This window comes from Euprymna scolopes, chromosome 22 (genome assembly GCF_053919585.1).
Source record: "Euprymna scolopes isolate OS-2025 chromosome 22, ASM5391958v1, whole genome shotgun sequence".
Taxonomy (NCBI): domain Eukaryota; kingdom Metazoa; phylum Mollusca; class Cephalopoda; order Sepiida; family Sepiolidae; genus Euprymna; species Euprymna scolopes.
The window spans coordinates 99,295,836-99,301,835 of record NC_136503.1 but is presented as its reverse complement, the minus strand read 5'-3'; positions in this window follow the sequence as shown (position 1 = coordinate 99,301,835).

Below are 6,000 nucleotides of genomic sequence, written 5' to 3'. Positions count from 1 at the left end.
CTGTTTAGAGCACAATTGAACCATGATACTTGACGTTTGTATTTTCAATTTTAATTCAATCCATTATATATGAAAATAATTTTTTAAAATCACATTAGACTCTCTACAGTGCAATGTAAACCACAATGTATTGCGAACTAAGTCACTGCGAGAGATATGTGAAGCTTTCTCCAGGTGCACTGCGATGGGTCCCCAACTAGAGCAGTCAATCAATTTGATTAAAAAATGTTCGATTTCACATATTTCGATGAAACTAAAAACATGGGAGTGTGAAGCATTCGTTGATCATCATTCAATCCCGGGTAACGTCGGATCTTTCGGCTAGTTATTTTTATAATTATAAATTCATATGAGTTAATACATTTTGTTCATTAAACAGAAATGGAATCGTGTCGTCTTTTCTAATGCAACAATTTTATCGTTCCACCCTAAAAATCACTGCTCTTTTGGGCCGGAAGTGACATGCCGGAAATAATTCAATAACTCCTGTACCAGAATTCTCCATCTTGCGCATACATTCTTACAAAGAAAATTCAGGCCAACAGAAACGAATTTCTACTTTTATACCTCAATCTACAGAGTGGTCAAAAAGTCAGGTAACATTTTAAAGAAAAACGATATTAGCAATACACGTGGTCGAATTTTTTATTTGCTTTCCCCCTTTCTCTAAATACTTTAAATGGTTACGTCCGGCAGATATTTTATTTATTACTGTATATATTATCTATTATTAATAATTAATAGTTCTCATTACGTATTCAATTCTATTCTAGGTCTAGTTTTAGAAGTAAAATAATTCAACATTGGTTAGGTAAAAAGCGAAAAATACTACACCTTGTCTTTTAGCTTAGAGGCCAGTCAGAACTAAGTTACTTTTTATTAAATCGTTGTTTGAGCGTCCTAAATTATGAGATGAAAAAATGAACGAATCTTTTAGTAAAATGGAGTTGTCTCCCTCAGCACATGGCAAATTGCAAAACAACGTCTTAATTTTTTTACAGTTTTTATAACATGTTGATGAGCAAAGAACAATAACTCTTCTAGATTTTAATAGATTTATCTCCCTTTGAATGCGAAGAAACTGAAGGGAAACAAAATAGCATTCATTAGTTTTTTTTTAATTAAAAAATAATGTTCTTGTTATATGAGTCCTGCGGCGCTGAATAATAAAGACCAATATGTATTTATTTGTGTGTATATAAATATATATCCGTCTTGTCACACAAGTTAGATAGAAAAAAAATATCTGTCGGGCGTAACCATTTAAAGTATTTAGAGAAAGGGGGAAAGCAAATAAAAAATCCGAACCCGTCAACAGTTTTATATGAATTTGGGAAGAAATCCGGTATTTGTTCGTTTTAAGTTTTGAGAGTGTTTTCTTTTTTTTTCCTTTTTTTTTTGTTGTTGTTGAAGAGTGGAGACTTCCAATCGAATTAAAGGAGGCAACTGGTGGTCTTACCGTACAAAAATGTTCGCTTTGAAAAAAAAAAAAATGACTACGAGATTATTAGGCATCTCCAAACCGTTGTGTAGAACGTCATGATTGTACACAATAACTAGTGACGTCATCATTTCGTGTGTTTACTATGGTTTGGGTCAATTTCTATGGAAGAAATTTATGAATGAATAAAATGCGCAATAAAAAATAATGGATAAAAAAAAACAATATAAGACTTACCTTTTGTAAAACAAATAGATTTTTAATAACGAACTACACAGACAATAACATTATTTTAATCTGTACTGTTGATACATGTATCTAAAGATGCTGTTTACAGGCGTCTGTGCTTTTTTGGAAAAAAAAGGCGCAAATTTTCTTTATCATACCCTGTCATTTTAAATAATCACATCCAAACGAATTTTTTTTAGTCGATTTTGCTTTTGTAATTTTAATCACATATTCTATTATATGGATATATATTTTTTATTATTGGAAACCTGGATTTTGTATTACTGTACACATATATTCGAAAAAGTTATCCAAAAACAAATATATCACAAATAAATGTTATCATAGGCAAGATGAATTACTTTTCTACCTAACTGGATAATTTTTTAGTGTTTTTATCTAATGTAATATGTTTATTTAGCTCGAAAAACTGATGTATTGGAAAATTAAAAATGGCGCCCGACTCTCTCTTTGACACAGTAAGTTTGGAAAAAGGAGTTAGAAATAAAAATACTAGACAAAATATAGTTAAAAACTCGCTCAATATATGTTACTGCGACATAGGCTTACATATATTCGGTAGGTTTTTAACAATATTTTGTATGTTTTTTTTATTTTTAACTCCTTTTCCCAAACTTACCGCGTCAAAGACAGAGTCGGGCGCCATTTTTAATTTTCCAATACATTGGTAAACACTGTATGCTTTTCGAGCTAAATAAACATGTTACATTAAATAAAAACACTAAAAACATACCCAGTTAGGTTGTTGGAATTTTTTTTGTACCAATAATTGTGCATCCCCCTATATACATTTATTATTTTTTTATTCTGGTTCTTATATTTAATTATCTGTATTTCGTATCTTTTATTGATCTTAGTTTCGTATGTTTTGGGTTCATACGAAACTCCCTTTAATTTGAATAGGAGGGCAGGGCTAGCTCCCTGATGATGATGTCACTGGTCCTAGCGCAAAAACCGGGCTCTTTTGAATTCCAGTGGCCAGGAGATTGGACGTGAATTCATTGCCCGGCATAGATGTGGAATTTCCCGAGCCTTTCCTTCAAAGAAGTATAACCCGGCAAAGAACCCCAGGTCACGACGAGGCGAACTTCTGAAAACTTTATTTATGTGGCTCCGGTTTGCACATATTTTGAAGGAGAGTAATTTTAAAAGACTTTAAATTGAGAAAAAAAGCACATGTGCTGTCTGCCATCAATTTGTGAGTACGTTCCTTAAAATTATTGTATTTGAGTTATTATTAGGAAGTACTCCTATTTGAATGTTAATATTGTATTCGTTCGTTGATACGACATTTTCAATATAAGAACCAGCGTTTTTTTTTGTTTTTTTTTATTATTATATTTGGTTACTTTAATGTTTTGTTTTTGTATTTAATGCCTGCAAAGGGAAAAATTTGCAACTTTTTGTGAATAAAATCTCTTCTTCGTTTTAAAAATAAGACCTTTCTATTTTATTTTTTACCCCCCAAACCCACCCACCCACACTTTTTATTTCATCCTTTTATTTTTTTTATTTTTTTTTTTTCTGCAGGCTGTTAGTTTCGCATCAAATTTATCTGAAAGAGGATAAATTTCCGACAAGGTCGAAAAGTAACTTATTTTACCTTTGATAACATTTATTTGTTATATATTTGTTTTTTGACAACTTTTTTGAATCTATGTGTACAGTAATACAAACCCGAAACCTGTTATATAAAATAATCTGTTTAAACTTCATAGCGCATAATATTTGAAATTAATATCATTTAAAGCTTTTTAAAAATAATTATTTTTTAGAATTCTGTTTTTGTTGTTGTTGTTGTTGTTGTTGTAATTCAAGCAATTATATTACCGAGAAAAAAATTATCAAGAAAAAGTGGGGGGGTTTTACGTAATAATATTGATTTTATGTCCAATTTTAGGAACAACTTTTTAAGGTAAGTGAAAAAAAATAATAGGATTTTATATATATATAAAATTAACTATTTTTTAATTATTTGATTTTTTCAGCTTTAAAAAATGTGGAAATTTTTATCGACCTACATTTATTCTTTTTTAGTCTTCATAACATGAAAGGGGGGGTAGAACACCTAAAAATATTTCCTTTAATATATTGTTGGAATTTTTTTTTTTTGTACCAATAATGGTGCATACCCCCCTGTTTACATTTATTATTTTTTATCTGGTTCTTATATATGATTTTTTGTATTTTGTATCTTTTTTTGATTTTTAGTTTCGTATTTTTTGGATTTGTACGAAACTCCCTTTGATGGAGAAAAGAGAAATGCTAGCTACGTGATGACGTCATGAGCCATGCACGTATTTCGCCCTCTTTTGAAATTCTGCTGACGTGGAGATTGGACATTTGTTTCATTGCCCGGCGCTGAAAATGGAATTTTGACGAGCTTCCTTCAAAAAAGAACCCCACCCCACCCACCCCTGGTATGTGATGAGACATACTTCTGAAAACTATCTACGTGACTACGGTTTTGCACGTATTATATTGAGAAAAGGAGTTAAAAATTAAAAAAAATATGCAAAATACTGTTAAACCCCCACTGAACATATGTCAGTCTATGTCACGGTAACATATATTGAGCGAGTTTTTAACCGTATTTTGTCTAGTTTTTTAATCCATCTGTCGACTTTATCTTAACAAGCACCACGTTTTTTAGAAGGATCATTTTATATAAGTTAAAAACAAAATTTGAAGAATATTAAAATGGCGTCGGCCTTTGCTTATCGGTAAAAAGAAAAAAAAAATAGCGGCTGACCTGAAAAATCTTGCCCCATCCCTCTTATTTTTTTATTTTCGTCTTTTTTTTTTTTCATTTTTTTAGTAGATTATTATCGAATGGACAATAGTCTGCCAGATTATCAAAAGAAAATGAAAAAAATATATATATTTAAATATTTGTAGGGAGTGCACAGTTTCTAATGCAGCGTTCTTGTAAATTGATCACCCATTTTAGAACCACTCGATGTTTTTAGGCCAAATTTCATGAATGTAACCTTTTTTAAGTAGTTTAGCATTTTTTCAAGTTTCAATTTTTTAAATTTTTTTTTTTTTTTTTTTTAATTCAATCTTCACCCTAAACAAGGCAAGTACCATTTTGAAGTAGGGGGCTACTATTCAGGGACATAATTTGCGGGGGCATTATGAAGGGAGATGAGTAGAAAGATGTTGGTTCACATTACACTTGAACTTCTGCATATCAGTACAGTTGGGAAAGCAGTATCCCGGAAATGAGTTCCAAAGACTTGCAGTTCTGGGGAAGAAACTATTGGAGTAAAAAACTTTCTTACACCTAGGGATCTCCACTGTAAAGGGGTGGGACTTAGTTGCTTGTCGGGTTTGTCGGGGGTAGTCACATCAAGGAGGTACAAGTGCTTGTAGTTCGTCAGAGCATTCACCATTTAAGTATTTGTAGAACAGGCAGAGGGATGCAACATTTCGTCGATGGGACAGAGGCTGAAGCTTAGATGACAGTTCAGGACCTATCAGGTTGGCGACTCTCTTTTGAACCCTGTCCAGGAGTGAGAGACAAATAATAGATGCACCAGCCCAAATGTGACAGCAATACTCCATACATGGCCTTATAGAGGTACAGGATACTTTCAGGTGTAAGTAATTTTCTAGCACGGTAGAGAGAGCCTACCTTCCTTGCAGCAGCCTTGGCAATGCTCTCAATGTATATATTCCAGTTCATGTTCCCTGTAAACGTTAGGCCAAGGAGTTTAAAGGAAGTACTTTTAGGCAGTGTATTCTTAGCCATTGCTATTGGTGGTAGAAAAGGTTTCTTGTAGTTATTGAAGGAAACAAGTTTAGTCTTGGCAGCATTGAATGTGACCATCCATTTTTGTCCCCATTCCACTACAGATTGGAGGTCATCGTCTAGTATTTCTGCCATTTCCTTATTTGTTTTCCTGTCATGCCTGTTATAGAGGGTGGTGTCATCGGCAAATAATCTAAAAAAAAAAAAAAAAAAAAAAAAAGAGCTAAATAAACTAAAAACGCTAAATTTGTGAAATTTGGCCTAAAAACGTCGAGTGGTTCAAAAATGGGTGATCAATTTACTAGAACGTTGCATTAGAAATTGAGCACCCCTACAAATATTTAAATATATATTTTTTTTTTCGATAATCTGGTAGACTAGTGTCCATTCAATAATAATCCGCTGAAAATATTGAAAACAAAAAGATGAAAATTTTAAAAATAGAGAGGTGGGGGGTGGGGGGGGGGCAAAATTCTTCAGGTCCACCAAAACGGCAAATTTGTTTTTCAAAAATAAAAAAAGTACTTGATCAATTTTGGGATAAATGTGTAGTTTA